The following is a 13,858-nucleotide window of genomic DNA, read 5'->3' as shown; positions in this document are numbered from 1 at the left end:
GTGTATTGACTCCTCCTGCTAAGAACCAAACCATATTCTATTTTTTCTGCAAAGAGAAGGATATGGTTTTGACCTACATCTTTTATCTTTGGAAAGTACCCACACTACATGTTTATCAACATTTAAGAGTTCTTTCTTAAAACACCTCTTTCTGTGGCTAGCAAAAGTGTTTCTTTCCCTTGAAAGGACATCAAAGAGGCATTTCTGTACAAAATTCACTGAGTTTTTTTTCTCAACTATGCATTGTCATGAGACCATATGGCTGTAAATGATTTAGTTTTTCATGAAAAATGGTTTTAAATCAAGAATGAAACCTGCTAAAAAGAATTTGCATACTTGATGAAAAATAAAGGCAATAAAATGTTTAATCTGGCTGTGAGAAATGTACTGGGATTTCATAAGCAGCCTTTATATAATAAGGAAATGCATTTTCATTATGATTGCTGCATTACCAGTGTTATGGAAAGTTGGCCTCTTTATGTAGTGATACAGAAAACTGGAGCGCAAATGGCGTTCACCCTAAGATTCAAGCAAATCTGGTACATTTGGAAAATTGTGAAGTAAAACCTGCCAGAGTGTATGTAAATGAGGGGCTCCCAGGGAGAACACTTAGACCAAGGGAAGAAATGGGGCTGTGGAATCCTGTGTTAGAAGAGGAGAGAGTCTGATTGTAGCACTGCGCACTTCAATGATAAGGATTGGGAAGGTATATCTGTAACATAAGAGCATGTAAGTGTGTAGAAAAGATTTTCACCAAGTTCTCTATGGGAAATTGACAGGGAAAGAACTCAGGGCCATGCTGGCAGAGTGGGGGTAAGCCATCTTGGCCCAGATGTGACTTACACCCTTGCTGCAGGCATCAGCAGTGCCAGGGATCCCTTGAGAGTGTATCAGCTAAGAAAGGAGATGTCACCCACTAAAAGAAGCAGAAGAGAAACACAGTCATCGATGCCTTGTAGTAGGTAGACAGACGTAGTAAGAAGTAGAGGTCACACAGCCCCAGGGAACTCAGAAATATGGGAAGAAATTGAGGTCATTGAACAAAAATAAATTTTGCCTAACCCAGCCTCTGTATTCGGGTGACAAGTTTGCCCCAAAGCCGCCTCTGTACAAAGTGAACTCTACCTTAGCTAAATACAACTCAAATTGTAACCTAGCCTAAGAGGGCATCCTTGTAACTAAGCAACCAATCCAATCACTGCAGTTGATCTTCAGCCAATCACGGGCTGCCAACAGATTAAGACTGTATCCCTGAAGACAGATACCAACTGCTTTCAATGAGGTTGTTCTCTGTGTCCCTGTGACTTCCTTTTCTCTGGCTGTGAATAGAACCTGTATATGTGGTGGGAGAGTGGTTTTCAGAACCATCTTTGGTCCAGCCAGAATGCCCCCTGGTTCTTGAACCTTTGTCTAGCTCAAGTAAACTTTGTTATATTGTCAGGTTTTCTTTTATCAAGGTGATTGAGGTTCCTAAAAAATTGATGTGGTAGAGAAGAAATTATCATAACTCTAGTTTACCCTAAGAGGGTGTCATAAGTTGCATGTTGAATTTTTTCTCACTTTAATAAGCCAGTAAGATACTAAATCATACTATAAAATGCAATCCATGGTTGTGCATTTTCTTTAATGGTTATACTGCAAGTCAAAGCATATTTGAAGTTTATTGTGTCACCACTTTGAATCTGTGCTGAGAAACAACATTCAGAGAAGGAAAAATATAGAAACAAAGTAAGAGAATAGCAATATTAATTATTGCACTTGCTATTTAAATTGTTAAAATGTTTATTAATCAAATACATATCAATTGGATAGCATTTTCTCCTTACAATAAATTTCATTATATGTCATCCAAGAGGCTATGCAAGCTGGGCATGGTGGCACACACGTGTAATCCTAGAGGCTCAGAAGGCTTATATAGGAGGATCGACATTTTAAAGGCAGCCTCAGCAACAGTGAGGCACTGAGCATCTCAGTGAGACCCTGTCTTCTGTCTCCAAATAAAATACAAAATAGGACTGAGGATGTGGTTCAGTGGTTGAGTGCCCCTGAGTTCAATCCCTGGTATTCTCCTCACCCCTCAAAAAGAGGCTATGCAATAGCTACAGCAGGTACTATGCATAGCTCCTAATTACACCACTTACAGCATGCATCCACCTATACCATGAACCATGGACTAGCTCCATGCTGGAGAATTCTTCAGAATATAGCCATCCCGGGGGAGATTCTAGTACCTGGGGCAGCTGCACAGAATCTCAGGGAAGATGGGTTATTTCTGAGTTTGCTTCATGTCTACATCTAAAAGAAATGTTCAGAAAACTGCATTCTTGCCCCCACATCTTGAAAATAAGAATTTATTTGTGTCTCATCTTATTTGTTTGAATTTTTTATAGTTCAGGAGTCCTCTAGATCTAAAGATATATTGAGACTTGAAAAATCACATAGGTAATGTGTTGGCCAGCAAGAATCTGGAAGAGCAGAAATACAGCTAATGAGAGACACAACCAAAGAGGCAGAACCAGTGTCCTCAGCTTGTAGTCACACAGACTTGGTGATTCTGACTCCAGGCTGTGCTTTCCCAGGTTAGGGTGAGAGCATTTTCTAGTGATATTGTCTTTGTTGGTCAAGACTTTAGAGAAGGCTCTTAAATGGCAATATAAATTCATAGTTAAGAACGGCCAGGCTTCCTGAGTTCATATTCTGCTGCCTTTGCTTGTTATGAAACCTGGAGTAAGTTATAGCAATCACGCTAGGCTTCAGTTTTCCTACCTTTATAATTGGAATCATGCTACTACTTATGTGGTAGCATTGCAGTGAAGATGAAATTAGGATTGGTACACTTTAAGTACTCAATAGCATAAGCAGGACATGAATATTTTGATACAGAATCCAAAATAGTTCTCACAGCTGTTCTAAAACATAACTTAGAAAATAAATTTGAAATAGAAAATTGCAATAAGAAACCTTTTTATTGTTTAAATGTTTTTACCTGAGGTAGGAGTCATGGTGATCAACAAAAAATCAACATTTGGTGTGTCAGGTTACAGAGGTCACAAAAATTCTTTACATGTATCATCACATTGCATAATTATAATTAGGTGGATGTACATCGGATTATTGAGGTTAATGGTAGGACTAAAACCACATAATTTGTAAGAGTCAGAATTGGAAAATGTACTGAGAATTTCTAAATTCCAAAGCCAGGGCTTTCCACTTCATTACTCACCATGGTAAATTAATCTTTTGAAGTTTAACATATGCAAGGATTTTAGCAATCTTTGAAAGATACGGTTTGAATTGGTATCTTCAACACATCTGCTTTGACTCTTAGCTGTGCCCTTTCTTGTAGAGGTGGATGAAAGGTTGTTACCGATGCCTAAGTCCTGGAGAACTCTTGATACTTGGATTGGTGAGGCGGATTGCTAAAGGTCATTCAGTGTGGGACAAAGAGCTGGTTAGCTTATGGAGCCTGAGAGTGGGACAAGGACTGAATCTGTTGGGACTTAGATATTTCAGAAAAGAATATCAATTATCAACTAATATTTCTCTTTTGCTGGAATCTTGTTGAACTTTAAGTCAAATTAGAGGGTTGCAACACAATTTCAAGGTTATGAAAATCAAGAAAAGTCTGAGAAAATGCCATAGTTAAGAGGAAGCTAAGGAGACATGATGACTAAATGCAAGGTGGTATTTTGAATGGAATTTTGAAACAGAAAAAAGGAGACTAAAGGGATCCTGGTAAACTGTGGAGTTTAGTTAATGTTGGCTTCATAATTTTGACAAATGCACCATAGTTATGTAAGATGTTAACATTAGGTGAAACACGGTGAGACATAAATGAGGATACTCTGTATTCTCTTTGCGACTATTGTATGATCCTAAAATTATTCCAATGGGAAAACATTATTAAAATCAATCAAACAAAAGGCCTTTGATGGAGCCCAAGTTGAATGAATTCTGCATTAACTTTGGTTGTGGTACAGAAAATCTTTGGTGCATACTCTCCTTTTTTCTATTTCTTTTCAATATTAGGGCCACATAAAAGACCCTTGCCACATCCTTTTTCCACCTACCTCTCATGATTTGCATACCTATTCCTAACTCATTCTTTTTTTCTTAAAGAGAGAGAGAGAGAGAGAGAGAGAGAGAGAGAGAGAGAGAGAGAATTTTAATGTTTATTTTTTAGTTTTCAGCAGACACAACATCTTTGTTTGTATGTGGTGCTGAGGATCGAACCTGGGCCGCACGCCTGCCAGGCGAGCGCGCTACCGCTTGAGCCACATCCCCAGCCCACCTAACTCATTCTTGATCTATCTTGTAAAAATAGAAAATTAAGAAGAAAAGCTTATAAAGGAGCTGTGAGGTGGAGACTCTGAGAATCCCTGAGAAGGATTTTTTGGTCTTGTGATAATACATTCACATAGTAATCACTTCTTGAGAGCCTACTGTGTCCCAAGTGCCATAGTAAGCAAAGGACACAAAATAAAAGAAGTAAAACAAAACCTGGGTAGAGTGGTACACAATTAACAGACATGTAGAAAAATACTAAGAAATCCAGTAAAGGGGAACAGATATTCAGCAGTCTGAAGAAGATCATAATGGGGACTCTGGTGGAAGTGACTACTAAGCAGTCAGTCTTTATACAGTGTCTGTGGCAAGGAGATACTAGTAGAGAAGGTAGTCAGAGGAGAGAGAATGTATCCAGGCAGGGGACAGTACACCCCAGATCTTCTGGTGATAAACTTCTGAACCTGGCTGATATTGGAGACAGTGATAGAAGATACCAGGAAATAGGGCGAAGTGCAAGCATAACCCAAAGTTGATAGGGTTTAGCTTTCATGGTGGAGAGTTTAGACTTAATTCTTAAGGAAAGGAGTAGGCTTCACTTCTGGTAATATCTTCAAACCTAATCATCATTTTCTCCTTTCTTCCTAAGTCTTCAACATTAATTTGTGCAGTCTTTAACACAAACCATATTAATTGCTACATATTGGATTTAGAGCCCAGAAAAAAAATTGGTTAAGAATATGGGATTTAGATTCATATTCTACCTGTTTATAATTCTCTCCTCTACTATCTCTGCATCATACAGTGAATTACCTGCCTTCTCATATGGAAAGCAGAGATGTCTTAGTCTTTCTATGTTGCTATAACAAAATACCTAAGACTGAGTGATTTACAAAGAGCAGAAATTTATTTCTTATAGTTCTGGAGACCAAAAATCCAAGATCAAGGGTCTGGCTCTGCTTTCAAGATGGTGCTTAAAACACTGCATCCTCTAGAGGAGAAGAATAGTTCTCATACAGCACAAGAGTGAAAAACAGAGAGTGAACCCTCCCCAAAGCCCTTTTTATAAGACATTAAACCCATCATAAGGACAGAGCCCTGAAAGACTAATCACCTCCTAAAGGCTCTATCTTCCATTACCATCATGTTGACAATTGAATGTCAACATGAGTTTTGTAGGGGACAGGCATTCAAATCATGAAGGGTATTACAAATAATGCAATCAACTTTATTTTGTGGATGTGTAGATAAAATTAGATAAAGAAAGTTCTGAATTTCTAGCATCACATTGTGGAGGACCTCTGATGGCCTACCAGATGAAGGAGAACATTCTCAAGCCAGGTTGCCAGGAGCTGTGTCCTGGCTGTGTCATCATAGGTTGTATGACTTCAGACAAGCTTCTTAACTCTCTGTTAGTACAATGAGCAGCATGTTATTAAAGGGATTGAATGAGTTAATATGAGTAGGTGCTGAGAACAGTGAGTGATACATAGGTTTGCTATGAATCAATTACAAGAGCTAGGGAACAAAGTAACATTTCCCAAAGTGTTAGCTACTGCTACTGATGCCTGGACCCAGAGCCTAGCAGCCTGTGGTGCTGCTAACCCAGGAAATGGAGACTGAACTTGAGGCCAGGCGCAGGCCTGACACACCTCACAGGTAGCAGGTAGGCCAGCAGAGGTCATCAATCAAAGAGATTGGTTATTACCTCCCAACCCTGTTATGGTTGACCCTGGTTCAAAATCAGAAGAATGTACCCAAACAAAGGTGGATCAGTTTTCCGAAAGTCTCAAAACCTACATTTTAATTTTAAGAGAGCATTATTGAGTTTGGGGAATAATTTTCTCTACTTCTACTATAAATCTTTATTCACTTGTTAGAACACTTTGATATTAGTTATCATGCTAAGAGGAAATGCTTTATTATTAAACTAGAGTTACATTACCAGGTAAAAATGCCTCAGATGGAGTTATAATTTTGAATTATAAATGAAAATATATTACAAATCCAAAAAATGCATTTATTTACAATTAGAGTTTAAGTAGCCTCAGATAAATGTGAGATGATAATTTTTCAGCATATCCATTACATAATTGCCAACTAAAGAAACTTCCAATTTAGTTCCTCTGGGTTTATTTTATTCAGGGCCTAGCATACAAGATAATTATTGCCCGTGATATTGAGATGTACTGAACCAGATAATAATAATTCTTCAAAGATATACTCTACAAACCATTGAGCAACGTGAACAGGACTCTTGTCACAAACACAGACTGACAGGTCATTCCTTGGCATTTTCACACAATATTGAAAATCAGTCTGAACTGGCAGGTGTAAAGTTCCTAGATTCACACTTGACAGAATAATTCAGTACTGATACTTTGTGACTGATAATAGGCAAAAGGTGTGCATCAGACAAGCACCACAGGAGAGAAGGAAATTTTATTCAAAAAAACAGATAAAATATAAACATTTTTATACAAAATTTCTCAATAACTTAGTGCACATGGAATTCCAATTGCCACAATGCAATGGATTATCTTGAAGCATTGCAAAATACACCCAGCAAAACTCTCCACATAGGATGATAATTTCTTTCCAACACCTGCCTCCTCTGGACTTCTCTGACTTCCTAGTAGGAAAATATTGATAAAGGTAAAGACTTGCCTTTTTATCTTTATGTGACACAGGTTTCTTTATCCCTCTGATGGTGTGCACTTAACATAGAAGCATACCAGCTATCTCTCCCTTCTCTTGCTTGCCTATGATGTTTTGTGATAACTCCATCCACAGTGGACTTCATCTTCTCTTTGCTACCAAGAAGAAAAACAAGTCCAGAAATGAATTAGAAAATCCATTTGATAGAAGGAACTGTTTGTAATCATGCCTCCAAATGATCCCGTGGAAGTCTTCTGGTTAGAGATAGTAAACTAATATATCCTATGACCAAGAAGTGACCCAACCACCCTTAAGTCTATGTTCCCAGGGCCAGTTACCTAATTGAGCCTCCAGAGGTGTGTCCTTGGAAAGTCCTTCTCAAATTGAGACATGGAACACATCACCTGGGTTTTCATTGAAATGTGGACTTGAATTCACTAGTTCTGAGGCCGGAGATTCTGCATTTATATTAAGTACCTATGTGACGCTGATGTCACTGGTCTAAAGATCACACTTTGAGTATCCAGGTGTGAAGAGAGGCAGATGACTGAAGATAACAAGAGAAGGCATCTTCCTGGATTCTTCCAAGACATTTTTTCTCCATTATAACCTGTATCCTCAATGTATGCTTATTATTTTTTAATCTTAGAAAACGAGAATAGAGTATAAACCTCTGATTTTGGCAGATAGGATAAACTGGAAATTGTGTATGTTTATCATTTTTTTTTAGAGAAAAAAAGGGCCAAGTAAGGAAGAACAGGATCCAAAAAAAATTTCCTATCTAATGTGGTCCATTTCAAATATACCAGGACCAGACTTCTACTGTCCTTTGATAGCTAAGGAAATTCTGTGTTCCAGGTTGGTAGGTGCAGTGTGACAACTTATCCTCTACCCATATGCCAGAAAGACTGACTACAATATTTATATGTAGGTAAATATTTAATTTTGCTCAAATAAGTTAAGGCATGCAATTAGGAATAGTTAGTACTACTTTAATTATAAATCAAATAACAGAAACAGACATCTTTCAAACTAAGGTTTTCCATTAGAAGAAAGGAACATTTCACTACTAAACATATTAAATATTAGGTGAGCTCTCCAGTTTGCCTAATGGTACCTGATATGTTCCATATGGCTTCTTTGCCCTTTAGTGATTCCAAGTTAATTGGCCCATCAGGAGCTCACAAAAGAAGGCTGCAGGTTCCCCATGTCTATCTACCAGGGATATGGTGGGGACCCCAGAGTTCCACTGTGATCACTCCTTGGCATGACTTTCTTTTGGCAATTACTTGCTCAAACTTTGTTTGTTTATACTTGTTAATGTATTCAGTTCAACCCAGCAAACATTTATTGAGCATTATTATCAGGCTCTGAGGGACATAAAGATAAATAAGCCTTGATTTTTATATTCATGGAGCGGATAATCATGTAGATTATGTTATAAATGCTATTGTGTTAGAATGTGTGCTTTTTCTTTGGGTTTTTTTTTTTTTGGTAAACTAGGGTATAAACTCTTTGAAAGACAAAGTCTTTTCTTAATTATCTTTTGTGCTCAATATTTGTGGTGCCCCTAGGCAGGAAGTCATAGTATGATTCTGGGATAGAAGGACAAGTTTGCCATAGTCACTCTCCATCATGACCAGAATCACCTTGGAATCTTTCACCAGAAAACATGGAATCCCCAGTCCAGGGCAGGAAGGAGAGAAGAGCTGAAAAAAGAACACCACCTTCTTTAAACCCCAGTCAAAAGTACCCTTTATTTTTTTATCTTCTTCATTAAAATGTATGATGTGAATGCTTTAAGTTTGTTTTTGTTATTGGCAACATTGTGTCTTATGAGACAACCAACACTACCAACTGACCAACAACCCTTATTATATACCAAGTGCTATTCTAAGCACCTTACCCAAATTCATTTACTTAGTTCGAATCACAAGCCTTTGCCATAGGTCCTTATTTAGAACACAACAAACTGAAGCACAGAGAGATTTAAGTATTTTGTTCAAATTTGAAACAATCTTCTGAAGAAGAGCATAGTAATGATTTGGGACTTCATCCTCTGGCATTAAATCTATTAAAACGAAGAAAGATGAAAACAGTATAAATCTAAATGCATTTTAATGCACATGTCATTGCATGCTATCCCTATAAGCCTTTCATGTAGGAATATATGTTTGAATCTCTGGCCCAATCCCACTAGATAAAAATTGCACTTTCTGAAGACGTAGGTGCCCAATGGAACCTAATCTCACTTGTGCGGTCCTTGCACACTGCAGCCACTGAATCAGTGTGGTTGATGAACTAATACACATTTGCAGCCTGGATGGTGAACTCTCTGAGGGACCATGTGTCACTACTGCTACACTGTGCCTGGTCTACAGGACAGGCTCTGAGATTTTTGGTTGAACAGAATTAAATGAATCCCCGTTTTACAAATGAGTAAACTTAGTACCAGAAGGTGAAAATGGCTTGCCATACATAATGAGATAGACCAAGGAAGGCTTTTAAAACTTGTTATTTCCATATTTGAAGCTCATTTTTCATCTCATACCTTGTTTTACAATGCTTATCCCTTAATGAGTGCATTTATTTCCTGAATGGAGTCATTGCAGTATTTACAGAATTCAAGTGATACATATGAAATACTAGGGCATGGATTGGAGGATTTTTGCCTTATTGAAGGTTGTCATAACATTTATAGTCAGTAAATGCTCTTTTTTTGTACCCTATATTGCAGTGCCAAGAGTTGTGAAAATCATCCCTGTTGAATAACTCAGGCTGCAAATTTATTCAAATGTAATAGAGTCATTTTATTCTTTTAAATATATTTTTAATTTATAGCCAATCTTTCACTTACTAGGGATGTAAAACATATTTGGGGAACTGAATTAAAGAGAATAGCTGGAAAGCAAAGACTTCTTTGTATTTAAGATATTGTTGGTGAAAATAAATTATGACACTAGCTCTTGGGGTTGATTGCTCAGACTGCTTTCTCATTTTTATCAGAACATTTTTTTTGTATCTGAAAATGATATTCCTAATAAGGACATAGCAAAAAAAACCAGCACCAGTCTTTCTATTAATGGCTTAGGAATAATTTAAATCGAAGTCAGTGCAGTATTGCATTGTTAAACTTTATTCAAGAATTATAGGAAATATGTTATTAGGCTCACTTAGAGTCTAAACTGAAGAATTCTTCTCTGGATGATATTTCCTGATTAGAACTGAATTGTTTTTCTATGTCACCATGAAGACAATGCAAATGCTGATTAAAGCAATTAAAACTTTCCTTTGTTTGCAGAAAGAGATGTACCCAGATATGGCTTTTTGTTTGTAGACATCTTAATAAGCACTAGCAGACTGAAATGAAATCTGTCATCAGTTATATTTTTCTCTTAGACAAACTGTCTACTTCACATACATATTAAGCAAGATTTGTTACCAAAGCTTCCTTATATTTCTATTTGTTGTTGTAAAATGGTAAATGTAGAAATAACACTAGATCTATCAATTTGATAATATAATGCAATACATCTGGCAGCTGAACAGGAAAAAATGTAATGACATATTTGGCATAGCGAATGGTTTTTATTATGGGTTTTTTTCTTTCTTCCTTTTTTTAAGCACAATTGTGCAATTTGTTGTAGACTAATGTCAAGGAATATAAAGTATTATTGGGGATAGGGAATTCAGCTTTTGTAGAACATAAATTGACTGCCATGTAAACATAAACATCAGCTTTATTGCTTGTTAAATATTTATTTACTAAAATGTTTTGAACAGGAAAGCTTGCTGAAGGGAACCATGTCTGGTTTTACCTCTATATTGCTGAATTCTCTTATGGACTTGGTTTTTATTCTGTTTTCATAATTCAATTTCACATTAAATTTTGTGGCAGAATACTGTAAAATGTAAGAAATAATTTTCAAAAATTTGTGGAATAATCAATTCTAAAGACCATTAGGGTAATTGAACTTTTATTTGCTTTAATAGCAATATAAAGCACTATTTTAGTGAAATAGACTTTGTGCTCAAAGGGATATCCTCAATTTCTTCCTCCTATGTTCATAAAGCTACCTCACTACTATGTATCAGGCATTGGATTTTTTTCTGGTCTAATGTATATGAGCCATGAGAAACTCAACCCTGCTGGAGAGACCAATACATATAATGTGTTAGGTGTTATGATAGAGAAGCTTATACTGTGTGTCCAGAGTATATACATCAAAGCAAGTCAAGATAAAATTTATTTAATCTAAATTTATTTCCATATTTTAAGAGGATAATGGGTATGAAGCAATACATTACAATTGGGTTGACCTCTTATAATCTTGAGAATATTAACTTGAGTTAGTAAGAAAATATCATAGGTTTTGTTGCATGGGTGGAGATTGTTTTGAGATTTGAACTCCAAATAGGGAGAAGTTTTATATGTGATAAATGTTCAACAAAACAAAACAAAAAACAGGTTGCAAAACTGTATGTATCAACTGATCTCAGATTGTTTTATATGAGTGTGTTTTTATATATAAATTTAGAAAACATGAAGGATCTGAATATTAATAGCAGTTACTTTTGAGAGATGGCTTTTTCTGTTTATATTACCTGAAAATTTTATAATCAACTTGTCATATTTATATTTTTAAAGGCTATTTGTATTTTAGAAACATTTCTGTGAAAACAATTCTAAAAACAAATGGTTAGGACAAACATTCTTATCTAATTGCCATCAGTAGTTATAAGGTAATAAAATTATTATTTTAAATTGTAGAATAAATTTTTTGGGTTTATTTAATCTTATTAGCAACTACTTTAAAAATATTTTTGAGGTAGAGGATTAGAAGAGTTTTGATTATTAAGCCCACCAAGTGCCATATACTTCTAGACCGATTTAAGATATTTAAAGATTAACTACTGAATCTCTCTAGACAAATAATAAAGATATTCAGAATTTAAGTGTATGTTCCTCCTGATTTGATCACAGACCTAATTTGATAAAGAGGTCAGTACTTGGCACATTTGAGCAAATATCAAAATGGTATTGGATATTTATAGAACTAAATTAGATTTTAAACAAATTAAAATTATAATTTAGAGAAAGAAAAGACAAGATATTTATAGCTTATTGAGTAAAATAGAAATCTTCTCCTGGAAAGCAATTTCTCAAAATTATCATTTTAAAAAAATAAACACTTGAAATATCTAATAAAATATTTATTTTTACGCTAATTATGGAGAATTTAAGTACTATTGCAGATTCGATTTTATATGTTGTCTTGCCATAGGAAAAATATGAACAGAATTGCACTGAAGTAATACTGAGTTAGTGAACACAGGGATTTACTTTGTATGGTACAACTTTGGGGCATAGAGCTTTTTTTACCCTTCTAAATGAAGGTTCTGGATTTATCATAATTTCCATTGGATCTTTCTGTTGGCTGGAAAGTAGGCTGCAATAATAAGCAGACATAAACAGCATTAACATATTTTTTTTCTATCAGAATAGAACTCACATTATAATAACATTAACTTTGAACAATTTCAGCTAACACTTCATCTCAACATGGAACCCACATGTTAGCCAACTGAATCATTTGGAATCCAGTAGTATTCTAGTGATAGATATGTTAGACATAATTTTGCACTATTCTATTTTGTGCAGACTTTAACATACTTCAAAGTTAATTTTAACAATAGATGATATTTATGGTGTGCTGATTTGGGATCCTAACCTTTGACTGACTGTACTCACAGAATAACCCCTTCAAAGGTAAGTCCCCCTTAAGCAAATTCTATTTCACCTAGCAAGTCATTTGTTCAAGAATTTTGTTTCCAGTATAAACAGCTTCTGAGTTTTCTTCTACTGATAATAAATAAAAAGTCATGGAAGTGACTATTAGGAGCAATAAAGGAAAAACAGTAAGCTCCACCTCAGAGTCAAAGAGTTACCTTAGGATAGATTAAAGAAACTAATAGAACCAACTGAATTTTTTTTTAACTTGCTCTCCATTTATTAGGGAGAATGAAGCTGAACTGTTTGCAGAAGGGGCTTGAGTCATTCAGGGAGTGTCTTTGGAGAGAGTATTTGAGAAATAAACTTTCTGCATGTCACGAAGGTTAGACAGAGGTTAACGAAAGCTTTGTTAAATCTCAACTATCCAAGTTACTCTGCATTTTTGGGATTTGGGAGGTAGCAGTCAATATCAGTAAATCTTAAAACTAGAAAGTTATTAATGTTTGATTAGAGGATCAGACTAGGAATAAAAGAGAGAAAAATGTCTCAGAGTAAATCATCATAAAATAAAGCAAAATAATGGATAAGCACTTTTTTTAAAACTTCTGGGGTGGTAGGACCTAGATCATGTCTCAAAAGCAAGAGGTGATGTACATACAATAGTCTCTATTGTACCTTTAATTGAATAAACAGTGTTTGTACAAATATTTATAAAGATTTTCATAGTGTCACTCTCAAACATAGTGCCACAACATTTTTTGATTCCATAAATACTTGAACCACAAATTATCCTATCCTAGGGGTTTTCAGAAGCAAACCTTGGTGTTGGGCAGTGGCTCCTGCACCTAACACAGGCAGCAGGACATTTTGTATGTGAATAAGGAACAATGGATCACTTTTGCTGCCTCTCTATTATGGCTCTGGAAGGACCCAGTCAAGGTCATCATCTGGACTTTCAGGGCATTTCACTAGATCTACCAAACTGGTCCCCATAGTTCCTAATGCCTTTCACTGGAGTTCATTCTTGAAGTTAAGCTTTATATCCTTGTCGTATTCTGGAACTGAACTTGTCCTATTCTGAAACTGAACTTCTTGCTGCTCTCAGACTAATTTTTTTAGCTTTACTAAAGTCTCCTTTACATATTTGTGACACTTCTCTGGCTGTCCCCAGTGCTGTGACTA

The sequence above is a fragment of the Spermophilus citellus genome (genome assembly GCF_964194105.1).
Source record: "Spermophilus citellus genome assembly, chromosome: 1".
In the NCBI taxonomy this organism is placed as follows: domain Eukaryota; kingdom Metazoa; phylum Chordata; class Mammalia; order Rodentia; family Sciuridae; genus Spermophilus; species Spermophilus citellus.
This window is presented reverse-complemented; position numbering follows the sequence as displayed.